Here is a 17,137-nt window from a genome sequence, read left to right on the forward strand (position 1 = left end):
CAAAGGTTTCTCCAAAGGAAAACGCCCATCTTTGGCATCTAAGGTTAGGTCATATCAACCTCAATAGGATTGAGAAGTTGGTGAAAAGTGGACTTCTAAAGAGTTTAGAAGAAAACTTCTTGCCGGTATGTGAATCATGCCTCGAAGGTAAAATGACCAAACGACCTTTTACTGGAAAAGTTTACAGAGCCAAAGAAGCCTTGGAGCTTGTACATTCAGACCACTGTGGTCTGATGAATATTAGAGCTCAAGGTGGGTATGAATATTTCATCTCTTTCATAGTTGATTATTCAAGGTTTGGGTATCTTTTCCTAATGCAACATAAGTCTAAAGCTTTTGACAAGTTCAAGAAGTATAAGGCTGAAGTTGAAAACTTGTTAGGTAAAAAGATAAAAACACTACGATCTGATCGTGGTGGAGAGTATATGGACCTCAAATTCCAGAACTATATGATAGAACATGAGATTGCGTCCCAACTCTCGGCCCCTGGTACACCTCAACAAAATGGTATATTAGAAAGGAGAAACAGGACCTTGTTGGACATGGTTCGAACTATGATGAGTTATGCTCATCTTCCAAACTCGTTTTGGGGTTATGCAGTGAAGACTGTATATTATATCCTGAACAACGTTCCCTCGAAAAGTGTTTCTGAAACACCTTTTGAGTTATGGAGAGGCCGTAAAGGTAGTTTACGCCACTTCAGGATTTGGGGTTATCCGGCACATGTGCTAGTGACTAACCCAAAGAAGTTGGAACCGCGTTCGAAGGTTTGCCTTTTTGTAGGCTACCCCAAGGAAACGAAAGAAGGATACTTCTATGATCCAAGTGAGAAAAAAGTGTTTGTTTCCATTAATGCTATCTTCTTGGAAGAAGATCACATCACATGAGGGATCATAAGCCACAAAGTAGGCTCGTTTTACGTGAGATCTCAAGTGAGACTGAGACTGTTGACTGTTCAACAAGAGTTGTTGAACAGGCCGATGGATCAACAAGAGTTGTTGAGGTCGGGACGTCTAGTCAACCAGCTCAAGAGTTGAGACTGCCTCGACGTAGTGGGAGGGTTATGAACCCACCAGATCGTTACATGGGTTTGACTGAAGCCCAAAACGTCATTACGAATGATGGGGTCAAGGATCCGTTATCTTTTAAGAAAGCAATGGAGGATGTTGACAAAGATGAATGGGTTAAAGCCATGAACCAGGAAATGGAGTCTATGTACTTCAACAATGTTTGGGAGCTTGTTGATCCACCTGATAAGGTGAGACCTATTGGGTGTAAATGGATCTATAAGCGAAAGAGAGGTATAGATGGAAAGGTGCAAACTTTTAAGGCTAGGCTCGTGGCAAAGGGTTATACCTAGGTTGAAGGACTTGACTATGAGGAAACTTTCTCACCTGTTGTCATGCTTAAGTCTATCCGAATTCTCCTATCCAGAGCCACATTTTATGATTATGAAATATGGCAAATGGACGTCAAGACTACCTTTCTGAATGGCAATCTTGAGAAGACCATCTATATGACTCAACCAGAGGGGTTCGTAGTTCCAGATCAAGAGCAAAGAGTTTGCAAGCTTAAAAGATCCATTTATGGATTGAAACAAGCATCTCAATCTTGGAACATCAGATTTGACACTGCTGTCAAGTCATTTGGCTTGGACCAGAACATTGATGAGCCTTGTGTTTACAAGAACAACTCAGTAGCTTTCCCGGTACTGTATGTGGATGATATCCTACTCATTGGGAATGATGTATAATATCTGACTAACATTAAGAGTTAGTAGCTGCCCAGTTCCAAATGAAAGATTTGGGAGAGGCACAATATGTCTCGGGTTCCAGATTATTCGGGATCGCAAGAACAAACGGTTAGCCCTATCTCAGGTATCGTACATTGATCAAATGTTGATCAGGTATAGGATGCAGGATTCCAAGAGAGGTTTGTTACCTTTCAGGCATGGAATCGTTCTGTCTAAGGATCAATGTCCTAAGACACCTCAAGAGGTTGAGGAGATGAGACGGATTCCCTATGCTTCTGCTATATGAAGCTTAATGTATGCAATATTGTGTACTAGACCCGACATTTGCAATGCAATAGGGATTGTCAGTCGGTATCAGTCCAATCCAGGATTTGTTCACTGGACGATGGTCAAGATGATCCTAGGGTATCTTCGGAGAATGAGGGACTACATACTTGTTTATGGAGATAAGAATCTGATCCTTACAGGATACACAGACTCTGACTTTCAGATCGATCAAGATTCTCGCAAATCGACATCGGTATCAGTGTTTACTCTGAATGGAGGGGCTGTAGTTTGGCGAAGCATCAAGCAAGGATGTATCATGGACTCCACTATGGAAGCTAAATACGTAGCGGCTTGTGAAGCAGCTAAAAAGGCTGTTTGGCTGAGGAAGTTTCTTACAAATTTGAAAGTTGTTCCAAATATAGATTTGCCTATCACTCTTTATTATGATAACAGTGGGGCTGTGGAAAATTCGAAGGAGCCTAAGAGTCATCATCGAGGTAAGCACATAGAACGGAAATATCACCTGATCAGGAAGATTGTGCATCGCGGTGCTGTGATAGTCGAGTAGATCGCATCAGAGCACAACGTTGCTGATCCCTTTACAAAGGCCCTCATGATTAAAGTGTTCGAGGGTCACCTGGAAAGTCAGGGTCTGCAGCACATGCGACATCTTGTCTAGGGCAAGTGGGAGATGATACTGAGGAATGCCCTAGTTTATTGTATATTGTATATTTTTATATTGTACTATACATTAGTCTCTCACGTCATTAGAACAAGTGGGAGAATTGTTGGGATTGGTGTCGTAATTCTCCCCGAGTCTCGTTGTTTTATAAAGATACACATTGTTCAATGAATAAAATAAGTGTTATTTAATTCTAACATTTATTCATATCCAATAAACAAAACTCCTTGGTTATCTTATGTGAACTTAAGCATGTATATGTGATATACAAGTGGATCATGCCTTAAGTGATAATCTAAATCGGTCTGAAGTATAAGGATTAAGGTGGGATACCTAATCTTGGTGACACTACGGATACGACCCGCTTTGTAGAGGTTTGCAAGTGTTGTAAACTACTACAAATGGTAGATCCTAACCATTCGTGTGGATATGTGGAGCGGGGGTGTCCTATACAAAGAGTTTGTATAAGACCTGGACCACGAGATGACTAGACTCTGTATATAATGCCGTTGATACTAGAGACTTAAATCTCACCTAAACGATCATAGGTGATACGACCTCAATCCTGAGTGTTTTGTGAACTCCTGCCTTTGAGGGCAGTCCTTTGATTAGTATAGGTGAGAATGACCAGATTGCCAACTCAACATGCCTACCTTTGTGGGGGTTTGTCTGATCTGGGAGCTGGGAACTCAATCCACAAGATGGAATTCACTCCTTTCCCGAAGCAGGGATAAGTAAAGAGGTTACTCACTTAAGGGCTGATTCTGGGGCTTGAACATAGTGGCCACAGCTTCTCTTTGGAAGAGAAGACTCACTCATAGTAGGACTATGATTTATGTTCATTAGAGAGATCAATGGTACTTAAGGAGACATATGTAACTACAGGGGCATAACGGTTATTGGCCCAGCTGTACTTACGAGCGATCTGTGAAGGGTTGTCACACTATTGATTGGTTAAGATGGACACATAATATATCTGTAGTGAGGAGAGTTCAGTTGTCGGTCTTCAATGGAGTGCCTGGCAGTTAACGAATGGTGGATCCCGTGACTAAAGAGTTTAGTCAGTTATTCACGTATCGTTGAAGCTTCTGATCTACAGGTCCATGAGGTCCTTTGGTAGCTTGGATTCATGTTAAAGGATCAGTTTTTGATGTTGATTTGAAATGTTCAAATTGACAAGAGATATTTTGATTATATGTGATATAATCGGTATGATGTATGAGATATATCTAGTGGAGGATTAATATAAATGAGATTTACATTAAATACCATGGAATAGGAAAAGAACTATGGTTTATATGTTTCATGAGATGAAATATTAAAACTATAGGTTATAAATATAGTATGATAAGTTAGTTATCATTTATGTTTATAATAATATTAATTATTAGATAATTAATACTTTTTCTTTTAAATAACCAAAGTAGTGGGTGGTTATTGATCATGGTAACCGTGAGTTTAAAAGGAAACCGGTTTCCTATTTTGAAAAAGAGTTCTTACAAAAGTTTTCACAAAAGTTTGAAAAGAATTTGAGTTTTCTCTTCAACGAAAAGAAACTCACGGAAGTCATCAAGTAAATATAGATTTACTAAACGACGGCTGGGCTAGGTAAACGATCGTACATGTGCTAGCTAAACGATCGTGCAGTGTTTACTAAACGATCGCATAGCTTTGCTTGACGATCGCTGACCCAAAGTAAACGATTGTGTAGAATCGACAGAGCTAAACGATAGAGCTAAACGATCACATAGCTTTTGCTAGACGATCGCATAGTTTTATCTAAACGATTGGGCATCGACCTGTATGATAGGTCTCCGACTTCTCCCACTTGCCTAGTCGTGTACACGATCAGTGTTTCCTCCACTCGTCTGCCTCACACCAAGTCCGAACAGAGCCCACCCTCTGAATTCTCACACCGAGAATACCAAGGTCGCCTTGTTGGTGGTGTTAGACTCAACCCGACACTGTCAAGGTTTTTTGGAGGCCGTTCGTGGTGCTGCGAAGGCCATTTGTTATTGCGGAGGAGATCTTGACCGAGGAGATCATTAAGGACAAGCGCGAAGTGTTTGTTCTGTGGTCGTGAGGTGTTGCAGTTGTGTAGATCGAGTGTTCGTGGTTGTTGTTGTTCGATCAGAGTGCGCATCGGAGTGTGGAGATGTTTTTGCCGTTGTTAGTATAGTTTTTCCTTCTGTACATTTGATGTTCATGCTATAATTTCTCTGTACATTGTATAACTGCTTGTTTTGAAGTCGACTGTAAATTATTTGTTGATTCATGATTGTAATTTGGAATGGTCTTGCTTCCGCTGCTCACGAAAATCTCGTTTTCGATTTCCTTCATGTATAACTGCTTGTTTGAAGTCGATTGTAAATGTTTTGTTCATTCATGATTGTGATTTGGAATAGTCTTGTTTCGCTGCTCATGGAAATCTCGAATCTAATTTCCTTCAATTGGTATCAGAGTCAGGTTCTTTGATATTCCAAATTACAGATCTGAATTGAACGCATTTTTCAGTCGCGGTAGGTTTCTACATTTGTGGTTAATCATTTTCTGCATTGATGAACGTTTCGAGTTTAAATTGCCTTTTTTGTTAAAGCTTTCGGTATTACAAAGTGTTAATTGTAAGGGCCCTTGTGTTTTTGGGCGAAATTAACTTTACAATCGAGTCTATAATTCGAAAAGTTCGAGTTCGTCAAGTCATTCATGATGAAACTTCGGCGCATGGCGATGCAGTACTCAGCGAAGAAGAAGACCAAACGTTGGCCAAATTGTGTAGCCTCAGGTAAACGATCGTTGGGATTAACTATGCGATCGTTTCGTAGTTTTTTCTAGATGATCGTGTAGCATCTTTTAAACGATCCTTTAGTTAATGCTAAGCGATGGGGTAAATCGTTTACCATATAACGTAGTGTTGGTTGCTGATCACGTAGGCGATGGAGGTAGACAATCGTAGTGGGATCATGCGATGCTCGTCGTTTAGTAGAAGGCGCGCGCTAGATGATCGCGTAGTTACTACCTATGCGTTCGCGCGTATGCGATACGTGGGTACTAGCGAAGCGATCGCTTAGGCGATGGTGCTTCGCGGCATCGTAGTCACTTAGACGATCGCGGAAGATGGGCAATGTGCGGAGTGCGCTAAGCGATCATGTACTTCAAGCTTCATCGTTTAGTAAAGGTACACGATCGTGTAGTTATAGCTAAACGTTCGTTTGGATGTTTCTAGACGATCGTATAGTAAATGCTAAACTGTTTAGCTCTAAGAACGTTGGTAAGCGATAGAACGAAGTATTTGTTTTATCGTGTAGACGATCACGAGGTGCTTAGTACACGATGGTTGGAGAAGCGATGCTTTCCTGAGCAGTTCAAGACCCAATTCGCTTGTTTGAACCGGAGACTCCTTGTCTTTGTAATAGTTAACTTTCTTTTTTGTGTTTTTAAGGCAATTTCACCTGGATCATCAACTTTTATTGTTTATACAGGTGATGTATGGTACTTATATGTCAAAGTGTTTGTCATATAGTCAAAACCCATCTTAGGTTGTACAATTACTCATGCATCATGTATTATAAATGTTATAATATTGCATGAAGAAATTACTTGAAAGCATGCACATGCATCATGAAATATAAGAGTTATATTTTGCATGCATTGAGCATTATCATGTATCATCCTTTTCTTATAAATGTTATAGCCTAAGGGTGAATGGAAGCATGTTTTGTTTGTTTCATTGTTGTTTTGTATAAGTGCTATATAAAAGAAGTAGCAATGAATGGACAATGCATTGAGCATGACACTTAGGTTGTTTATAAGCGTTATGAATGCCTTGCATGTGTTAGTTTAGCATTGTGGTGGTTGTTTCCATTTATAAGTGTTATAAAGAAAATTAGACCTAAAATCAATAATTCAGAGTTGCATACGGACTTAGGGTGAACTTAAGCATGTATATGTGATATACAAGTAGATCATGCCTTAAATGATAACCTAAATCGGTCTATAATATAAGGATTAAGGTGGGTTACCTGATCTTGGTGATACTACGAATACGGCCTGCTTTTTAGAGGTTTGCAAGTGTGGTAAATTACTACAGATGGTTGATCCTGACCATTCATGTAGAGACAGCGAGCGAGGGTGTCCTATACAAAGAGTTTGTATAAGACCTGAACCACGAGATGACTAGACTCTGTATATAATGCTATTGGTACTAGAGACTTGCATCTCACCTAAATGACTATGGATGACACGACCTCAATCCTGAGTGTTTTGGAAACTCCTGCCTTTGAGGGCGGTCCTTTGATTGGGTGAGAGTGACCAGAATTCCAACTCAACATGCTTACCCTTTTGGGGACTAATCTGATCTGGGAGCTGGGAACTCAATCATTAAGATGGAATTCACTTCTTTCTCAAAGTAGGGATAAGTAAAGAGATTCCTCCCTTAAGGGCTGATTCTGGGGCTTGAACATAGTGGCCACAACTTCTCTTTGGAAGAGAAGACTCAGTCATAGTAAGACTATGACTTATGTTCATTAGAGAGATCAGTGGTACTTAAGGAGACAGATGTAACTACAGGGGCATAACGATTATTAGCCCAGCTGTACTTACGAGCAATCTGTGAAGGGTGTCGCACTGCTGATTGGTTAAGATGGACACATAATATATATGTGGTAAGGAGAGTTCAACTGTCGGTCTTTAGTGGAGTGCCTGGTAGTTAACAGATGATGAATCCCGTGACTAAAGAGTTTAGCCAGTTATTCACGTACCTTGGAGCTTCAAGCTATAGGTTCATAAGGTCCCCTTAGTAGCTCAATGGATTCAGTGTAGGATCAGTACTTGATGTTGATTTGAAATGTTCAAATTGACAAGAGGTATTTTGATTATATATGATATAATCGGTATGATGTATGAGGTACATCTAGTGGAGGATTGATGTAAATGAGATTTACATTAAGTACCATGGAATAGAAAAAGAACTATGGTTTATATGTTTCATGAGATAAAATATTAAAACTATAGGTTAAATATAGTATGATAAGTTAGTTATCATTTATATTTATAATAATATTAATTATTGGATAATTAATTCTTTTTCTTTAATAACCAAGTGAGTGGGTGGTTATTGGATTCATGGTAACCGTGAGCTTAAAAGGAAAGTAGTTTTCCTATTTTCAAAAAGAAGGTTTACAAACGATTGAAAAAGTTCTTGAGATTTCTCTCGGTGAAAAAAAAAAAAGAAACTCATGGGGTCGTCAAGTAAATACAAATTTACTAAACGATGGCTGGGCAAGCTAAACGATCGTGCAGTGGCAAGTGATAACGGGTAGAAATGCACGTTATTATAAGCTTTTTATTTAGAATTATGAGGGCTGATAAGTAGAATATGGGGTGATTATACTAAAAATTCATGTGAAAAGTGAGCTTGCATCAATCAACATTGAAAATCTCGGCTAACCCAATATTATGCGTAATTTTGCATCCAAATGTCTATTTTTTTAGCTATCGCAGGAATCGATCACATGCGGTGAATCCCACCATCGCAAAGGTGATCGCATATGTTCGTCGCATGGATGTTGCAGACATTAATCGCGTGCGTCCATCGCATAAAGGTTGCGGCTACAGAGTAATAACCATAATAGAGGGATGAACGCAAGGGTGGTAGAATGCAATGGTACTTCGGAAGCCAAACATGAACGCATACCTTGGGAGTATCAAAAGATGATGTTGATATTTCACCTACACGCCGTTAGTAGCAGAGATTCCGAGTAGGTCCATCACACCGTTAGCAGCAAAAATTCAGAGCAGAACCATTAATGATGTCAGTGATTGAGCTCTATAAATAGAAGCATTAGAGCCCAACTTCAAATCATCCGGGGTTTCTGCCTGAAGGAAGATCCTTGTGATCACAGACGAAAGCATAAGAAGACATTCTCTGAAAGTTCTTCATTCCTCCAACCATTTCGAGTGATGACCGGAGCTTCACCGGAGATAGATCTCGAGAGAGACTACTCCACCGCCCATCCATGGCACCACCGGTAGCCTTGACACACATCTGATGGAAGACTTTGCCTACATCTGGCCCTCCATCTCTCTTCTATCTTTGTATTGTATTACATTTTGGCTTAAGATATTAATACATCTTGTAATCAACGTATCTTTGTATTTCCTTCGATTCCATCTTCATTTACCTCTTCTTTATCATCCTTTACTTTCATTGCAACGACTAAGTAAGATTGCTAGAGTATCGCATATTTAATCATGCAGCATAGACATATGAAGCATGTAGCAAACCACTGAGAGGTGTGCGTTGCGCGAGTATTGTGAGAAAATCCTCTTTACTTAGTGTGAGGCTGTAGCAACGCTTGTCTATGAGCAGTCGTAATGCTTTCCTATGAGCTGATCAACAACGACTAACTCCCGAGAGGATAAGTAATGGAACTCATTAAGTAAAGTAAGTAGTGTTCCTAGAGATAGGAATAATTTTATGTCAACCATGCTTTATGTGATTACCTTGTCTTATGAATGCATCATTCATCATTTGGGCATACTTGAGAGAGTAGTATAAAAACCAAATCTAGGCTTGAGAGAGTCAGATTAGATCGCATGAGCAAGAATAGAGGCTTAGAAATAAGTTCTATTTGCTATTACACAACACATTCACCCTATAGATAGGATGTGATAGTATGCGGTCACATCGCATGCGTCCAAAAGTAGGATACGGTGGTATGCGGTCACCTTGTTTATGTGTTAGATCGCGTGAGCAAGAATAGAGACTTAGACATAAGTCCTATCGACATTATCGCATATGCATCACATGGGTCTTAGTCAATTGTGTATAGCATAATCACATAACTTGTGTTGGTTGGGGTTACCCTCGCGATCAAGCTTATTGATGTCGTGAAGTCATCTCTTCCACCATTTTATCTATTTTTTCATACATCTTATTACGCGTTAACAGTTGTCGTGTCTCTACCAACTCTCATAGTCATATTTCCATTACTTAATCTGTTTAGTTAGGAGTAGGAGTAGCGCATAGCCTTTAAACTTCATTATTCTTTTATTCTTCACCGCAAACACATTACTTCATAACATTTAGCTACAAGTCCCTGAGTTCGACCTCGAATCACTCCGAGAAACTTGCGATCTCGTTATACTTGGCGAGAGAGCAAGAAAACTTGTGGCAGGAACGCATGGTCATCACATAGATTCTTAGACGCATATTGCATATCCCTTAGTCCGACGTATGACCAGCAACGCATGGAGAATGAACGCATATCATAAGATGAATGCTTATTTATTTACTCCATTTTCCACGCATCGGCGAGCTAAACGATCGTGCAGTATTTACTAAACGATCGCATAGCTTTGCTAAACGATCGCTTGCCCTAAGTAAACGATCGTGTAGTGTCTGTAGGTGATGGACCGAGCTAAACGATGAGTTAAATGATCACATAGCTTTATCTAAACGATTGGGCATCGACCTATATGGTAGGTCTCCGCTATCTTCCACTTGCCTAGTCGTGTACGCGATCGGTGTTTCCTCCTTCATCTGCCTCACACTAAGTCCGAACAGAGCCCACCCTCTGGATTCTCATATCGAGAATACCAAGGTAGCCTTGTTGGTGTTGTCAGACTCAACTCGACACTGTTGAGGTTTTCTGGAGGCCATTCGTGGTGTTGTGGAGGCCGTTCGTGTTACGGAGGAGTTCATGACCGAGGCGATCGTTGAGGATGAGTGCAAAGTGTTCGTGTTATGTTCATTGCGGTGTTGTGGTCGTGTAGATCGAGTGTTCGAGGTTGCTGTTGTTTGAGCAGTCGTGCGCAATCGGAGCGTGGAGACGCATCTGTAAATGTTCGTACAGTTTTCCCTTTAAGCATTTGTAGTTTTTCATGCTGTAATTTCTGTATGAATTATATAGCCGCTTGTTTGAAGTCGACTGTAAATGTTTTGTTCATTCACGATTGTGATTTGGAATAATCTTGTTCCGCTACTCATGGAAATCTCAAATCCGATTTCCTTCAACCCTCTTTTGGCCCGAGAAGGGATTATTCATAGTTAAACTATAACTTATTGTTCATTAGAGAAATCTGTGATACTTAAAGAGTTAGATGTAACTACAGAGGTAAAATGGTAATTTTGGTCCAACTGTACTTACAAGCAATTTGTAAAGGGTATCATACTATTGATTGGTTATATCCAATAGACATCAAAATATATTTGTAGTGTGAAGAGTGCAGTTGTCGATCTTTAGTGGCGTGACCATCAGTTAATGGATGTTGAATAATTTAATTAAAGGACTTTAGTTAATTATTCAAATATCATTGGAGCTTCAATCTACAGGTCAATAAGGTCCGCTCTTAGCTCAATAGGGATTATTGAGAATAAATTTTGAATTAATTTGAATTGTTCAAAATAAATGAGGGAATTAATTATATGTGATATAATTAATGTATTTGATACATTATAGTATAAAGATTATTTGAGAGGAAATAAATATTTGAATATGATTCAAATACTAATTATATGGATGAGATTCATATAATTATATTTAGTACAAATGTGGTTTATATTAAATACCATGCATTAATGAGAGAATTAATACTATAGGTTATATTATATTTGATACAATACAAAACTATAGGTTATGTATTATATATAGGATATAACATATGATTATATATGTATATATATATCTAATAAGTTAGTTATTATATATATATTAAATTGAAATTTATTTTATTTTATTTTATTTTTAATTTTCAAAGTTAATGAGCGTGAAATAACTTCTCTCCTCTTAATTCTTCTAGGTAAAACATGGTGATATTGGAAGTTTTCACAATTTTTTTTTAACAGAAGACTCTCTCAGTGATTGAGTTTTGGTTTGTACAAAAAACTATAAACCACTCTTCCTCTTACTATCTCTCTCCCCCTTCCAAAATCGCAGAGCCCACACAACTCATGAGAATTCCCATCCTAAGAAGAATACAGAGGTAACTCTTGTGGTGGTGGCCATTTTGGATTGCTGCATTTTTGGAGATCGTATTTTCAAGAAGATTCGTGATTGGTTCGAGGGAATCTGTGAAGAAATTGTTCTTCAAGAGTAAGTCACGTTCTTCCTAACTCTTTTCCCTTTTTCAAAACATGCTATAATTTTCTTAAAATGCACAATTGGTTGTTCTGTAAAATTTTGATTATGTATAAATCTAAAAATTGGGATGATCCCACTTCCACTGTAGAATTCACTATTCCTTCAATTGGTATCAGAGCGGCGTTCATGGTCCCAATTTTTTTTTTTTTTTTTATAATTGAATTTACAGATTTATGGTGGGTTTGCATCATATAAAATTGTTCATGTGATGAATGGATTGTTGAATGTTTGCAATTTTTGGATGTCTGCGGGTTTGAACTTTAGATTTTGCTTTTTCTTTACAAATTAGTTTGTAAGGGCCTGGTGTTTTAGACATTTAATTGCAATAGAGTCTATAATTTGAAAGCCTTAAGTCGTTTTTGATCATTTTGGTGATTTTCTGGAGAAAATGAGGCCCAAATCGGAGAAGGATCGACGGAATTCGCAATTGTACAGTGGCTACTATACAGTAGCATTGCAACGCTATGGAGGGTGAACGAAAATTTTTTTCGTAGCATTGCAACGCTAGGTCACAATGTTGCAACGTTATGATACGAAAAATCTTTTTCCGATTCACGCATAGTTCAGTTCTTGGTTCAGCTGGTTCGCAATTGGTTCGCTTGGTTCAAGCAGTTCAGATGCTAGGAGGTTCAGTTCGTGCAGTTCAAGACCCGGTTCACCTGTTTTGAATCGATGTGGCTCTTTTTTTATGTAATAGTTAGTTTATTAATTAATTAAATTAATATGTGTTATATTGATTTAATTAATTCTTTAGGAGTTCAATCTCAGTCTAATAATTATTGTTTAAATTATGCATATGTAAGGTTTGTTATTATTTATATATGTCATAATATATGTCATATTAAAATCTCACCATAGGTTATGCATTATTCATGCATAATTTATATTATAAATGTTATAATATATAGTGACATGATTAAATTTTATAGCATGCTCATGCATCATATAATATAAATGTTATAATATATGTTTGCATGCATTAATAACATTATCATGCATCATTTATATTATAAGAGTTATAATATATAGTTGGATGTGTGTATGAAAGTATGTTATTAATTATTTTGTTACTTTATTGTATAAGTGTTATGTATGTTAAGTAATAAAACTGAGATTACATGAAGCATGAAATTACTTTAGGTTATTTTATAATTGTTATAATTTACCTATACACGTTTTCACATGCAATGATTGGTTTTAATTTATTTTATTTCATTTTATAATTGTTACAATTAAATGAAATTAGAAACTAAAATCAATAATTCATAATTATATGCAAACTTAGGTTTAAAATAATTTTTTAAAATAGTTTTAAAATATGATTCACATAGACCTAATACCACATTTCTAATGAGATTAGAAATAAGTTTTATCATTTAATCATTTTAATAGGAATAAATTGGTTTTAATTAAATGATTAAATTTGTAGCAAATGTATCTTATCTATAAGAGACCTTTTGTCTAAGGCTAATTCTGTCTGGGTATTTAAGTTGACGGAAATAGAACACCCCTAACTGGGAACTGACTTGAAAAGGTGAATTAGATAGATTTTCTACAAGCATGCAATTATTGATTAAAGTTTATTAAAGTATTTAATGTGAAGGAACTTGTATTGAAGAAGATCCTTGAGTGGAAGCAAATCGTCCAAATTCTATTAATTATTGAAAACACAATTTACAGTAAACATACATCATATGCATTCAAAATAAATTACAACATGTTTGATACAAGAAAAATGCTTCAAGATACATTACCCTTGAAAAACCTTTCTCTTCACACATCCCTCGAACAAACACGAGTCTCAAACATAAACAACAACTCTTGAAGACCTTTTTCAATAACTTCTCAAACCAAATAGATTGGACACTACCACAACGAGCCTTTGGTATTCTTGGGGTGAGAACCTAGGAGTGGTGGGCTCTGACTATTTCGATTAGAAGGGTAGTTTGGATGTGGAGGAAGAAGATTGAGGAATACACAAAACTTTTCTACAAACACAATCGTTCAGTAAATTATAACGTTCAAGTGCAGAGGAAGAAAAGAAAACAATTTTCTTTTATTCCTTTTGCCACAAAAACAATAACTACCCACTCGGGTGGTTAGAGAGAAAAGAGGAAAGTTATTATTCAAAATAATATAAATAAATATGATAACTAACTTATCATATTATATTTATATTAAACTATATGTTATATCGAATATCACATATAACCTATAGTTTTAATATTGTATCATATATAATATAAACTATAGTTTCTTTTCTCCTATGAAGCACAAACATAGATACAGCTATTGATACGGATACGATCGGATACGACGATTCATCAATTTAAAAAAAAAATAATATACGGATACATCTAAGGATGGTTATTTTTTTATATGTTTTTTTAATATATATATATTTCTAAAAAACGAGGATACTGATACGTTGAAGATACATTTTCTTTTTCTTTAAAAAAAATCTAGGATATAGATAAATTTAGCATACAAGTTAATAACAATAGCACAAAATAGAATACAAATACTGAAATACAATTTTAAAAAAAAAAACAACAACATCTAAGATGTTGAAGTACAATAGTTAATAAAATGTAATAAAAAGTGACTCATATTGCAAAGAAGAAGATTAGAGGGAGAAGTATGAAGATAAACGAAGAACTTCTTCATTAAATTGTTGAAGATATCAAAATGGTTTATATTTTGATGGACTTTGTGAGCACTCAAATGTGAAGATGGAGATTAAATTATTCTAGTATAGGGTTTGGTCCATTGTTTTTTTTTTTTTCCCTTTTAGTTTTGGACTCGAGTAGTGAACTTTTTAAGTAGGTTGCCCAGTTTTAGATTGGGAAAGATATATGAGTTGCTTGACTTTTTTCTTTAAAAAAAAGTACGTATAGAAATAGATACGTCAAATCGCGTATCGGATATGTATCTGGAAAGTATCTGAAAGGATCGGTATCCGGAATGTGTCTGATATTAATTCTTTGCCTCATATGAAGTATCTGTGCTTCATAGCTTTTTTCTATTTTATGGCATTTAATATAAATCATATTTATATTAAATTTAACAACTATGAATCACATTCATAGAAAATATATTTGAATCTCATTCAAATATTTATTTCCTCCAATTAAACTATAATATATCAAATACATTATAATAATTATATCATATATAATTAAAACAATTTAATTATATCATATATAATATCATTCTTATTAATTTGAACAATTCAAATTAACCCAAAAACTGATTCTCAACTAAATCCTTTTTACCTACCAAGGAGACCTTATGGACCTGTAGCTTGAAGCTCCAACTGTACATGAATAATTAATTAAACTATTTAATTACATTATTCACCATCCGTTAACTGTCGGACACTCCACTAAAGACTGACAGCTGCACTTTTCGCACTACAGATATATTTCTATGTCTATTGGATATAACCAATCAACAGTACGATGACCTTTCATAAATTGCTCGTAAGTACGGCTAGAATTTTGTGAGTGTGTCTAAGCTCGTCCAAGATAATAATCTGTATGTTGAACCGCGATGATTGTTGTCTTATAAAGGACAAGGGTACGGGCAGAACAATGCTGAGAAGAACACTTAAAGATGGTATTTATCAGTTTAAATATTGTTATTGTTGGATATTTTCTTCATATCCGTGTTCTCGTTGTACATTGTTGTGCTCCTCAAACTCACAATACGTTATCAGCATGAGCTCCTATCGTTTTCCTTGCTAAAGGTAGGTCCTAAAGGTATGTCGGTTTTTTCCTCTTCGTTATAATTAATAAATTTAATGTTATTTTATATATTCAATATTTATTAAATTTACAATATAAATACAATAATTTATGATAGTGTTGTCATGACAAATCTCACAAAATTAGAAATTGTCACCCTTGATATTAACGACAGTGATTATTTGTCATGGGTACTTGATGCTGAAACCCACTTAGATGCTATAAATCTTAGAGAGACTATTAAAGAAGGAAATACGACATCCAATTAGGATAAAGCAAAACTATGATTTTTCTTCGTCATCATCTCCACGAGGGATTGACAATGAAGTATCTTACAATAAAAGATTCCTATATCTTGTGGAAAAAAATTGAAAGAGAGGAGGTATGATCATCAAATAAATAGTTATTCTTCCTATAGCTCGTTATGAGTGAATGCACTTGAGGCTACAAAGATTTCAAATCACTAAGTGATTACAACTCCGCATTATTTAAAATCAGTTTGAAACTACTGTTATGCAGGGAGAAAATTATTGATGCTGATATGTTAGAGAAGACATTTTCTACATTTCATGTCTCAAATACGCTTATGCAGCAGTAATATTGAGATAAAGGTTTTAAACAATATTCTGAACTAATTTCATGTCTTCTCATGACAAAAAAAATAACGAGTTATTAATGAAAAATCAGGAATCTCGACTAACCGGGATGACACCATTCTCTTAAGTGAATGTTGTGAATTTTAATAATAATCGTGGTCGAGGTCGAGGTCGTGGTCGAGGTCGTGACCGTGGTAGAGTAAGAAATAATTATTATTTTCTTGGTGGTCATTCTAATCATTCAAATTTCAAAAGAACCACACAAAATGATGATCACAAAAGAAAAGCTCCACAAGATAAGAGTTCAAAAAGTGTTGAAAAGAAATGCTTCTGATGCAGAATGATTAGGCATTGGTCATGTATTAGTATTCGTCGTGCGTCAAAACACTTGGTTGATCTCTATCAAGCATCCTTGAAGGAAAAAGAGAAAATTGTGGAAGCAAATTTTGCATACCAACATAATGACATATTTGACCCATCCCATATGAAAAATTTGGATGTGGCATACTTCTTTGAATCTCCTGAAGAGAAAATGGATAGAATTGATGAACATCAAGTGTTTTCTTTGACTTTGAAAATATCTAGACTTAATATTGTTTTTTACATCTCTATATTTTTTTTCCTCTTAATAGATGTTAACCTTTGTATATTCCAAATGTTGTTTTTCTTATTGTAATTATTTTCTTTTAATGAAGAAATATGGATCATTTTCATATGTCGGGTGACTAAAAAATGAGTAAAGAAGATCTATATTTGGCGGATAGTACAAGTAGAAAATATTTTTCCAAACTGACAATGTTGGAAGCAAAAGTCAATATAATATTAGATTCTGCAAACCTAATTGTTGTTTGGAAAAGCAAATATTACTTTGCCTAGAGGAACAAAATTTACAATTGGCAATACATTGTTCTATAGTCAATCAAAGAGAAATCTACTTGGTTTTAAAAATATTC

The sequence above is a fragment of the Benincasa hispida genome, chromosome 8 (assembly GCF_027475165.1).
Source record: "Benincasa hispida cultivar pf3 chromosome 8, pf3_genome.v1.1, whole genome shotgun sequence".
In the NCBI taxonomy this organism is placed as follows: Eukaryota; Viridiplantae; Streptophyta; class Magnoliopsida; order Cucurbitales; family Cucurbitaceae; genus Benincasa; species Benincasa hispida.